The following is a 13,356-nucleotide window of genomic DNA, read 5'->3' on the forward strand; positions in this document are numbered from 1 at the left end:
AGCCTTGGGTAGGCATCTTCCTCCGAGCATTGCAAGATGGGCTATAAATCTAATAGCTGGGTCCAAGGTCAGGGTTCTCTGGTTGGCAGAACTAGGCCGAAGTCTCAACTTCACCGATTAGCTTAAACTCTTCGTAATGGAAAAGGCTGTTTATAATATATCTTCATCCTTCCCTGCCCTGGATGGTGCCTAGCATAGCTTTTCTTGCACGTGGCAAAAAATCAATAAAAAGGTTTTAAGTGACTATAACTGAATATTTCATATACCATTGTATTTTTATAAAATTTGAAATAGACTATGCATTTTATTAGGGCAAGATAAAGTCAGAAATACAACCCATAATTTCAAGAAAATTAGGCTCTTGGTTTTGACAGATGTTTTAATAATTATATTCTAAAAATGCTGAGGCAGCACCCAAAATGAAAAACCACATTATGGGTATAGAAAATTCAAATCTTTTTGAATGGAAAACTAAAGAAAAGTAATTTTTGCTTTAAGAAAGTAATGCTGAACTTAATTAACCAGCAAATAATAATAATAATAATAATAATAATAAAAGAATAACAAACGACCTTAATCCTCATGCAGCCCTTGTGAAATTCCAGCTTTCATTCTCTCCCTCAACCCCCCAAATCTACAAATACTCTTTGCTTAAAGTTATTGTGGATTTTGAGAAAGTTCAGGATCAAAAATAGAGGTGAGAACATATTGTCTATGGTGTATTACAACGTATTGTTTGCTTCAGCCAACCCTCATTCCTGGCAGTAGATTCTGAAAAGTAAAATTAATGCTCTGTGAACAAGTAAATGCCTTTAAATTTTCACTTAGCTTTATGTGACTAAAAAAAAAAAAAGAGAGAGAGAGAGAGAGACAGAAACTAACACTTTTAAAGTAGAACTTGAACTCTTCCACATGAATTTGTGGAGCCTTTCCTTTTACTCTTTCACCCTTTCTCCTAGATGTAAAATGAAACTAGATATGATAAGAATTCGGGATCACTGATTCTCGTTAAATAAGATTTTACTGCAGTTTGAAAATTAGAGGAGTCCTTTTGCTCAGATAGCATAAGGCAGCAGACAACTAGCCAACAGAACACTATGAAAAAATGCTCTGCCACGGTCCTGTACATGTTGTATTTTATTTGGGCTCTGATGCTTATTTTATGCCTGATGGAAGAAGGCTGAGGGGCTTTACTCCAGCCACTGGCCTCCTCTGATTTGTCTATATTATATCATCTCTTCTGTTGGCAAATTTACTTCCTTCTATTGCGTTCCACAGACGATTTTTAGAAATAAAACATCAGCGGTGCCTGGGTGGCTCAGTTGGTTAAGCATCCAACTTTGGCTCAGGTCACGATCATGTGGTCTGTGGGTTCAAGTCCTGCATCGGGCTCTGTGCTGACTGTTCAGAGCCCAGAGCCTACTTTAGATTCTCTCTCTCTCTCTCTCTCTCTCTCTCTCTCTCTCTCTCTCACTCTTTCTCAAAAGTAAATAAGCGTTAAAAAAATATAGAAATAAAACATCAAAACAAGGACTTTTTTGTTGAAGTTCCAAAAACAGTAAAGGTAGAACTATCAGGAACTGGAAGGAAAGGACATATCTTTAACATATATCTATACATATAAAGTATTACTGGTACTTTGACTTCATATTTTCATAACAATATAGAAAATATTCTAATGTTAGAATTTCAGTATTATTTTTAAAAATTTGCTTTATGTTTATTTACTTTGAGGGAGAGATAGACAGAACACGAGAAGGCGAGGGGCATAGAGAGAGGGAGACACAGAATCCAAAGCAGCTGCAGGCTCCGAGCTGTCAGCACAGAGCCCGACGCAGGGCTCGAACCCATGAACCGTGAGATCATGACCTGAGCCAAAGCCGGACACTTAACCAACTGAGCCACCCAGGCATCCCTCAATATTATATTAAGAACACAAAGAAGGCTTCCTTTTTTTTGTTATCACAAATCTAAGAGGAAAATACATCTTTCCTTTTTGTTAAAGGAAATACAAAAGATAATTAACCTTCAGTTAATGAAAATATTTAAACAGAACCTATTCTTTGAATACATAAATAAAGTGAAGACTCAAATTTCCTTCTTGCATAATAAATATATGAAGAAGAATAAAGTTAGCAACAAAATTTATATTTTGTTAAAATAAATACACACAAAAACATTCAGTAGTTTTGGCTTGAAAACTGTAGCGCCGGCTCACATAGCCTCCTTCGGTGATGTCCTTTGCTTTCTAAAGCTCCACTTTACAGGACTGCAAACCTAGCTTACGTGTGAACCTACTGGTCACTCACACCAAAGGTGCTTTTGTTGGACCCACACCCAGGTAAAACAGCTTCCAGAGAATAGGAGCTTGCGTTTAGGTAAAAGGAAGGAGACGAAATTTTGTAACTTGCTTTTGTAACCAATGAAGCCACTTTGATTCCCAGTCTGCAAAAAGAGGATGGGAGAAGATGGAGACTAAGGAACAGGTCTGCCATTTTGCTCAGAACCCTAGCAGTACTGATGACAAACTATCTCTACACTGATTTGAGACATTTTTGGTAAGATGCCATTTTCAGATTATTGATACATAATTTTCTCTTGTCCTCCATGAAACACCCTCTCCTGGCTTTCTTCCTACTTTACTGGCTTCCCCTTCTCAGTCTCCTTTGCTAACTCCTTCTCTAATCTAAATATTAGGTATTTCCTGATTCAATCTTTGGTGTCTTTTCTGCTTCTACTTTTTCCTTAGTTAGGCTCATCCAGAACCCTGGCGTTAAATACCATTTAAAAGCCAATACCCTCCTGTAATATGTGTCTAATTCCAGATTCTCACCTTAAATCCTAACTCCTGTTCCAAATGCCCACTGGTTACCTTCACAATGAATAACTGAAACGTATCTCAAACTTCAAAAACGTGTCCAAAATAGAACCAGTGCTTTTCTTTCTCAACTCTGTTGCCCTCCTATTCTTTCCTATTTCACTTAATGACCCCACCATCCATCCAGGTGCTCAAGACACAAGCATCTAATCCATTGGCATTTCCTCTTGGTTTCACCTCCAAACTATGTCTCAAGTCCATCTCCTTGACCATGTCCTAGTCTATGCCATTGTCTGCCACATGGACTACTGCAATAGTTCCCTGAGTTGCCTGCTCTCTTACTTTCTGGCTCCCTTTCAACACTGTATTCACATAATACCAATAAGTTTCTTCAGTGGGGTGCCTGGCCTCAGGCGGTTAAGCATTCAACTTCAGCTCAGGTCATGATCTTGTGGTTTGTGAGTTCAAGCCCCACATCAGGCTCTGCACTGATAGCACAGAGCCTGGAGCCTGCTTTGAATTCTGTGTCTCCCTCCTTATCTGCTCCCCATACCCCCCGCCCATGCTCTGTTTCTCTCTCTTAAAAATAAACATTAAAAAATACTAAAAAATATATACATCAAGGGGCACCTGGCTGGCTCAGTTTGGTGGAGCATGTGACTCCTGATCTCAGGTTTGTGGGTTCCAGCCCCACACTGGATGTAGAGATTACTTAAAAAATAAAATCCTTAAGGATACACACACACACACACACACACACACACACACACACACACACACACCAAGTCAAGTAACCTTCTTTGATCACATTCTTCAATGACTCCCCAAAGCACTTAGAAAAATGTTTCAACTCCCTTCCTAACATGGCTTCCTCAGTCTTCCTCCTGGCTTATTTCAACCTCATCTCATTCCCAATTGCCCTGTAAACAGACTCCAGACACACTGGCCTCGGACAGGCCAATCTGTTCTCCTTTCACTGCCTGCTCCCTTCCTAGAATACTTTTTCCTAGATCTTTGCATAGCTAGCTCGTTCTTGTTCTTTAAATCTTAAGCTCAAACCTGACCATAAAGAAGTTTCCCTGACCTTCTTTTCCCTATAATAGTGGCTTCTGCCATACCACATAGTTATTCTTGATACACTACCGTTTGTTTTCTATGTGCTAATAATAAAAAGTAGGAACCATCTTTATTTGTTTTAGGTTTTCTTTTCTGGTTTCTTCACAGAATATGAGCTCCTTGAAGGCATATGCTTCATAAAGTAAGAAACACGTTGCAAGCCAAATTACCCCATATAAATGTTTTGAGAAACAATCAGTTCATGGTAGCAAATGTTTTCTATTGCTCACCACTGTATCCAATACACCTATCACAGCTTCTGGCGTAAGTTTTGCATTTGGTGAATGTTTTTTCAAGAAATGAATGACTCAATGAATAGAAAAATAGAAACGTAGAAGGAAAAAAAGAGCCTGGAAAATCTAGTCTCCAATTCAGCCCAATATCCCTTCTCCCTACCAGCATCCCTCCAATCTTGAAAGAGAAAAGGAAGAAACAATAAGAGTAAAGAAGGTGGAAGAATTAATACTGTCTTTCATGAAGGGAAAGTCAACCTTTTAGGCTAAATCACAGGACCACCTCCCTTTGTCTCATCCCTCTCCATCTTAGAAGGGCCCCCTCGAACCTCTCAATCAACCACACCCCCGGCACTAGCCTTGCAGGAAACCCACGGGTCCTCTTTAGTTAGTACAACTGTTTTTTAGAAACCAGAAAGAATATTACTACATAGTTTGTTTCTAGCTCCTTTTGAACTACATTTCTAAGTACTTGAACAAAGCTATTTATTTTATAATGAAAAATATCACTCATGAAATTTATTATCTACTTTGATTAAAAGTTTTAAATAGAAATAGGTGAGTTATCCAATTCATCTCTAATTAAATAGGATAATAAGGTCTCCAAAGGATCATTTGTTGAATGCAACACTTTTGTGACAAATGATCCTTTGGAGAGCTGAAAAGATTGCATATTATAACCATCTGCCAAAGAAATAGGATATCAGTTTATTGATAACATTCTCAGATGAATTTCATTATTATTCCCTTTGTGTAATTCAAAAGCATACCCGTGTCCCAAAACCAAAACTAGAAATGGCAATACAACTTAGATTAGCTAATCTGAAAAACAAGGGGAAAATATACTTAATAAAGAAATGCACAGTTAATCTAGTAATTTCAAGGCACTATACGAAAATAACCATAAACATGTCTTATTACTTACATGAATTTATAGAATTGGAGTGGTCTCTCTTATATAGGAGACAGCTGCCCCAGAATGTACCACAATGACATATTAATTATTTCAAATTAAGGCTACTTAGAGGGGCACCTGGGTGGCTCAGTTGGTTGAGTGTCCGACTTCAGCTCAGGTCATGATCTGGTAGTTTGTGAGTCCAGGGCTCTGTGCCAACAGCTCAGAACCTGGAGCCTGCTTAAAATTCTGTGTCTCCCTCTCTCTCTGCCTTTCTTCCACTTGCGCTCTCGCTCTCTCTCTCTCTCTCAAAAATAAATAAACATTTTTTTTAAAACAGGCTACTTAGAAAACAGCCGGTATAAGAAAGACACTCAGAGCCTCCTCTGTCCTTTCGAAAGCAGGAAATGAACCTCCTATGTGAAAGGTGCCTGCCTCTATACCAGGAGGCAAAAAAATATCCTTATCACCAGAGATAGAAACGGCTATATGCACAAACCTTGTTACTTTTTACTAATTTACTCCCTCAGCCCAAATTCTGTTTAGAATTCCTTACTAATTGAAGCTACCAAAGTTTTCTTTGTCCTGTCAAATCCTCACAGACTTTTTCTCTGTCTATAAAGTATTAAATCCGCCTGCCTTGGTCATTTCTTCAGGTCTCATTTTCCTTACTGGGCCTCTGTGCACATGAAATAAAACCTTGGGTTTTTTCTCTTGTTAATCTGAAAAATCTTGGACAGAGGAAAATCTCCTCTCCTTCCCTTCCTTTCTTTACTGTATGAACCAGCTGTATAGAAGATAGAAATTAAGCACTAATACTCCCATCTTAAATTTTCTTCAAAAGCTTTCCAGTTAGGCAATTAGTTAATTCAACACTTGGTATGCACATAGTACCCAACAGATACATATTAATGACTTCGATTTGGCGACTATTTATTGAGCGTACCCTATGGGCAAGGCAGGATGACAAGTGCTGAAGAATACAATGGTAACTCAGGGAAGACCGAATAGAGTTCAGTGGTACAGAGGCTGGACTTTGGAAATATGGCACTGGTTTAATCCTTGATAACGGAATGGTACTGGCAAGTAACTTAACCTAAGCTCACTTACCTTATCGATAAAACTAAAGTGTTACTTGTCTTAAGGAGTGATTTTAAGGAATAAATGAGGTCACATATATAAAGAGATTAACACCATGACTGACACATTGTAAATATTCAAAAATACTTGTCATTGTAATGATTAGTATTACAAGACCCTTGTCTTTAAGAGCCTAGGATCCAATGGGATAAAGATGCATGCAATTAGTAAACAGGAGAGCAAAAAGCATGCCACCTGTATTTGTCCATGAATGAGTCAATACAAGGCTCCAAGCTTACAAACTGCTTTTTTAATTACCAGATGACCTTTTCCCACACAAGAAAATGTCAGTTCTGTCTACACACAAAAATCAGTTTGTTGTCTTAGATTAATTTGGACAATCTGATTTTCTGAGTATGGAATTTAACCTGCTCATTCTGTGTTAAAAGATTATTCTTCCATTCCCTTTTTAAATCTTTTTAAATGTTTATTTATTTTTGAGAGAGACAGACAGATGGTCAGCAGGGGAGGTGTAGAGAGAGGAAGGGAGACATAGAATCTGAAGCAGACTCCAGGCTCTGAGTCATCAGCACAAAGTCTGACACGGGGCTCAAACTCAAGAGCCATGGGACCATGACCTGAGCTGAAGTTGGTGGCTTAACCACTGAGCCCCCCAGGCCCCCCCCATTCCTTTTTAAAAACTAAGATAGATAATATTCCTTTTCTGGCAATCTCCCACATGCTCTTATAAAATTCTGAGCAAAATTATGAAATGACATCATGTAATACTTAAATTTAAAATGTTATTAAAGTCCAACTTCCATTTTTATCCTCAATATCCAAGAGGATATTGTTAAACCTTAGTACTAGAAAAAAATGAAATGAGTGACATTGTTAAATTTGAAAGAGAACAGACTGGGGGCACCTGGGTGGCTCAGTCAATTGAGTGTCTGACTTAGGCTCAGGTCATGATCTCACAGTTTGTGAGATCAAGCCTCACATCCGGCTCTGTGCTGACAGTGCGGAGCCTGGAGCCCGCTTTGAGTTCTGTGTCTCCCTCTCTCTGTCCCTCCCCTGTCGTGCTCTGTCTCTCATTTAAAAATTTTTTTTTAAAGAGAACAGACTGAAATTTTTAAAGAATCATTTTGGATATGAGTCATACCTCTCTAAGCCTGGCAATGAACAAATTCATTTACTCAAGGTTTGCCTTGAGTTAGGCCTTTTCGTCCAATGGTATAGTTAACTGGATAATTCAGTTCAGCTAACATCTCTAAAACACTTCTTGTGTTTTGGGCACCGTGGATGCTCAGAGCTGAGTAAAACACAGTTCCTTCATTCAGGGACTTCTCATACTAATGGTAAAAACAAACAAGTAAACCGCTTTACTTTTCCATTTCTTCTAAATTGTGGATTCTTTAGTCACAGTTTTCATTTAAAACTTGAGACGCATCTTTCAATCAATGACAGTTTATAACTACTATCAGCCAGTAGCATGATGGTGGCATTCATGACGCAGTTCCCATTGTGTTTTCATAATGTATTGCCTGACCTTGTTATGAATTGCTGCTTAACAAATTACCACAAAACGTAGAGGCTAAAGACAATAACACTTATTAAGTGAAAGATTTTGTAGACCAGGAAATCAGGCATAGTTTAGCTGAGTCCTCTGGCTCCAGGAGTCTCAGAGGCTGCAAAGCGTTCTCTAGGGTTGTGATTATCTGAAGGCAAAACTGGGGGTGGGTCTGATTTCAAGCTCACTCAACTGATTGTGGATGGGACTCAGTTTTTCACAGGCTATTCAACTGAGGCCCTGGTTCCTCAGGAGCTCCTGGGCCAGAGACTCCTGTTGATTGCTTGCTTAGCGGTGTCCTGACAGGGTAGCTCATGATGTGACAGGGAGAGAGAAACAGAGGGAGAGAAGGAGAGAGGAAGAGAGAGAATCAGATAGCCAGAGAGAAGTCACGCAGTCTTTGAAACCTGATCTCGTAAGTGGCATCCCATCACTTTGCAGAAGTCTATTCATTAGAAGCAAGTCACCAGGTCCAGCACGTACCTAAGGGAAGGGGACTCTACAAGGGTGTGAATACCAGGAGGTGAAGATCATTGGAAGTCATTTTAGTAGCTGTCTACTACATTGTCTGTGATTATTCCTAGGGGTATGACTGGCCACAACAATCCTTTGTCATTAGTGGACAAACCATTTAAGTACAGTTTGAGGGAGGAAGATGAATCCTAGTCGTCTGAAAATGCTTTGTCAGTACCTAGCGGTAGCAGGTGGATGTCAGGGGCTTGAGAGAAAATCCAGAGACACTAGAGAGCACACTTAAATACTTCAGCAGCAATGCAGTTGATGGGACAATACTGTGGAAAGGGAAAATGGACATGAATGCCTCTGACTAGCAAATGATTTAGAAAATTTGGAACCTGAATGAAAAAAGGTTTTAGGAATACTTTGGCTAATTCTTGTCAAAGTATATTTGTATATTTTTCATCTTATGAATGTATAATAGTGATATATGTTGAAAATCTATGTCTAAATAAGTGTAAAACAGCTATTAATCGGGTTAAAATTTAAAAACCAAAAAAATGTCGGAAGTATCATCTCTGAGTTGAATTTGCAACACTTTTTTCATTATAAATATTCTATGAAATACTTTCCTACAATTAAAGGCATCTTAAATTCAATGAATTCAGAAATGATTACGAAACATGAATTAAAAGGACAGAGGTAAGTTATGGGACACCTGGGTGGCTCAGTCGGTTAAGCATCCTACTGTTGATTTCAGTTCAGGTCATGATCTTATGGTTCGTGAGTTTGAGCCCTGCATCGGGCACTGCACTGATAGCACAGAGCCTGCTTGGGATTCTCTCTCTCCCTCTCTCTGCTGCTCCCCTACTCGTGTTCTCTCTTTCTCTCTCTTCCCCTCTCTCAAAATAAATAAATAAAATTTAAAACAAAAACAAAAGACAAAGGTAAGTTATCCCTGCCTACAGACGCTCCAACTATGCCTGTGAGTCTGCAATCTAGCGAAGCTAAGTCTTCAATGGAGCACAAATGTGGATATTTAAACATCTCATTTAAAGTCCAGGAAAAGTGAATAACTTGAACTTCTGAAACACTAAGAAAAAGAGTTATAGATGATCATAAACAATCTCATACATTTATGCAATGGAAACAGAGATTTAAGGAATGACACAAGTGTCCTGTCAAGCACAGTAGAAATAATTTTCATGAAAGTGAGATCACTTTTTAGAAGACTCAACTGTGGTCTCCAAACTGCAATCACAGACCCCATAAGTTAACAATTTGTTCAGAGGGTCCATGAACCCATATGCAGGAGAAACACTTTACGTAGAGTGGCTAAATAGTATGTCTAACATTTTTTTAACCACTGTCTTTCAAAGGTATTAAAAATGCTTTATTAATTAAATATATGTTATTTTCAAGTAATTTTTGGCATCATCTACCTGTTTTATTGTGATTTCTTTAATCAACAGACAGTAGAAATACAACTATTATCCATGTGGAAAAGAGTCCATAAAATTTTTACTATTAAGAAATACCTTCTGAGGGACAGGGGAACAGGAAAGGGGGTGGTGGTCATGTAGAGGGAAAGAGCACTGAGTGTTCTATGGAAACCAACTTGGTAATAAACTATTTAAAAATAAATAAATAAATAAATAAATAAATAAATAAATAAAAACAAACTAAAAAAAAAAAGAAAAGAAAAAGAAAAAAAGAAATACCTTCTATGACAAAAATTCTGGAGCCCACCATCTTTGGATTTCCTGAGTTGCAAACCTAAGCATGTTCAAAAATGATTCATTATCTACATCCCCGTACCCTTAGGAGTATCATTTATCTCCATGTTACTGGATAAAGACCCATCTCTTGCTATCAGTCTTCCTATTTAAAATTTCATACCCATAGATAAAACTTGTCATAATCTTAGAAAGAACTCCATTTTAATACCAAAACATTGAAAGGAAATCCATTTTGTTGCTGATAATAATAAATTGAATCCTAAAAGAATTTCTTTTTCTCTCTTTGTTCCTTAAAGTCAGACTTTTTCTTTTAACTAATGGCAAGTCATCTTTCATTTTTTTTTCCATCTTTCATTTTTTTAAATAGCATTGCCCTTAGAATGTTGGCTTAATTTTTTTCAATTTAAATGGTGGAGTCACAGTGCAATGATTATTTTATTATACAATGAAGAATCCAGAATACCAGGGCACCTGGGTGGCTCAGTAAGCCAAGCACCAGACTCTTGATTTCAGCTCAGGTCATGATCTCACAGACTGTCGAATTGAGCCCTGCGCCTGGCTCTGTGCTGACAGCAGGAAGCCTACTTGGGATTCTCTCTCCCTCTCTCTCTTTGTCCCTCCTCCACTCACATGTTTTCTCTCTCTCTCTCTCAAAATAAATAAGCATTAAAAAGGAAAAAAGAATCCAGAATACCAAAAATTAGCCAAGGTGGTAAAACTATTAGTGCTGTCACAAACAAAATGATTCATTTGCTTATCACTAGAGATTGAATTAGTCATAATTGCACTATATATTCAATAGAATGGAAAGAGATAATTTTAGTTAGTATACACTTATCAACATGTGTTCTACTTGTAAGAGGATTCAACTGTCTCTTGATATGACATCTAGGGCTAACAAAAGAATCAAATATATGCTCATATTTTTCTGCACATAACTTGACCATAGTTGCCATTTATTTATAGGTTCAAGATGAACAGAGTGATTCAATTTGAGTTTGTGTTGTTTTGAATAAAGCAGGCTTAAGGGTGTAAAGATGGAAAAATTTTCCCTTCTTCCCTTTTAGCTTCTTTAACTGGCCTAATAATTAAACTGAGATAAGACAGATTAACAGGGAAAACATAAATGTAATTTTACATGTACATAAAAATCTGAGACCCCCAGGCAGCCAGGTAATTGAGGCTTAAGTAGCACTACAAAGAGGGGCAGGAGTGTGGGGATACAGAGAGAAGGGAGGCCAGTCACAGGAAGTGGGAGATGTTTGGAAAACAAAGGTTGCCTGTTAGGCAGATAATTTTCTTAGGTAAAAAGGTCTCTCTGGTCATAGCTCTCTTTTTAGAACAGACTCCTTTTCCAGTGTAAATTTAGGCCTTTTAGGGGTGAGATAAAGAGTTTCCTAATTCTTCTGAGTTTTGATAGTCTTTAAGCTCAAAATAATCCTTATACCAAAGTCACTTACTTTGGGGTGGTAAACTGCGCTCTCCTTCAAGCACCATGTGCATAGTGACATAAGGCAAACTAAAAGACATCTTCCTACAACCTCGTTTATTTGATAAATTTCACAACTACCCGCTTGATAAGGAAAAGGGAAGTAAAGGTCTCTAAGAAAAATATTTCTTAATGTTTATTTATTTTTGAGAGAGAGACAGAGTGCGAGCAAGAGAGGGGTAGGGAGAGAGAGAGAGACAAAATCCAAAGCAGGTTCCAGGCTCTGAGCTGTCAGCACAGAGCCTAATGCAGGGCTCAAACCCACGAACCGTGAGATCATGACCTGAGCTGATGTTGGATGCTTAACTGACCGAGTCATCCAGGCGCCCCTAGCCTACAAATATTCTTAAGACAACAAAGTTTTGTAAGTCATCTAGGATCTCAGATGAGATTACAGTGTGGTCAGGGAACTCAATCCAATATTAGAAGATCCATAAATGAAGCTTTCATTTAAGAAAACATGTCAAGTTGTCAAAAAATCTAGTTGATTGACATTCTTGCGGAGATTCCAAATTTCTTCTTTTCCCACCAGAGTTCCCATTTCTACCAATATAGAGATTTTAAATTGAACACTGAGCCAGGAACAGGATACCTACCAACATTCCCCTGGCATGTTATTTCAATTTCTACTTGCCAATTCCAACACAAAAGTAGGCAAAACAGATGTTACATTACCAAGCCCTACACAGTCCAGTGCTGGGAGAGGGGGCTTGAAGTGGGGAAATTAAGCTATGCATTGTCAGCAGATCATGGAGTTGTCCATAATGATGATCATATCAGAACCCACATTCTGTGCTTCAAAGTATTTACAGTAGGAAGAATAATTCTTCAACATAAAAGCATAAACCTTAGATATGCTAGGAGCGCCTGGGTGGCTCAGGCGGTTGAGCGTACAACTTCGGCTCAGGTCATGGTCTCAGAGTTTGTGGGATCGAGCCCCACATCGGGCTCTGTGCTGACAGCTCAGAGCCTGGAGCCTGCTTTGGATAATGTGCCTCCCTCTCTCTTTCTGCTTCTTCCCCATTTGCACTCTGTCTGTCTCTCTCAAAAATAAATAAACATAAAAAAAGAAATGCTAGCGCTATTTGATACTGTTGGGGACCATCATCTAAAAGAATGCAACTGCTGACTAACGGGTGAGCTGGACCCAGCCACTTGGAGGCTATTTACACTCTCCGTTGTACTTGGAATGCGGGTTCTGCTTGCCTTTCCCATTCCCAGAACCCGTTCCAAGGACATCGCGTTGACACGGCCATGTGCGGCTGAAAACACCCACACAGTACATAAAACTGAGCCAGCCCAGTTAGAGCCTTTTCATAAACTTTTACGATTTGGGAGGTGGGTGCGGGGATCCATTCATGTTGGTGCCACCCAAGACAAGCTTCGGATGTAAGTTTCCTTTGCTCATTAAAACTGCCATCTACCAACCTGGAGTGGCTAAATCCTTCCGTGGTCATCCCTTCCCTCTGAGTCTAGGGGCCAGTTTCAGACTACACTTGGAAAGGTTGCAAACCAATGGAAACATCTGTTTGGATTATAGTTAACTTGTAATTAAGGAGTCACAAAGTTGAATGAGGATATATATCCCTAGAATTCAATTTTAGGATGCCATTTGCATAAACAATGATGTAAATGGTACCCCTCAGGAGTTTTGAGGTGTGGCCATTCTATTAGCAAGAACATTTAGATAGTTTATGCCCATCTGCAAAGTATTTCTAAGAGTTAATACCTTTTGGGATGGTACTTAATTTTTCTCTTTTCCTTTTTTATGTTAAGGTGGTAATTTATGATAGTGACCCCTAGAAGAGGAGGGGGGAAGTCAGCAAAGAGATAAAAGGGTATCTTTCCCTTCCCCCCTCTCCATTCTCTCCTACCCAACATACACCTCACTAGATGGGCTACTTTTATGCATCACTGGAGAGAGGAACTGGGCATATAAGCCAAAAGAGTTGAGGAAAAG

Source organism: Suricata suricatta, chromosome X (genome assembly GCF_006229205.1).
Source record: "Suricata suricatta isolate VVHF042 chromosome X, meerkat_22Aug2017_6uvM2_HiC, whole genome shotgun sequence".
Taxonomy (NCBI): Eukaryota; Metazoa; Chordata; class Mammalia; order Carnivora; family Herpestidae; genus Suricata; species Suricata suricatta.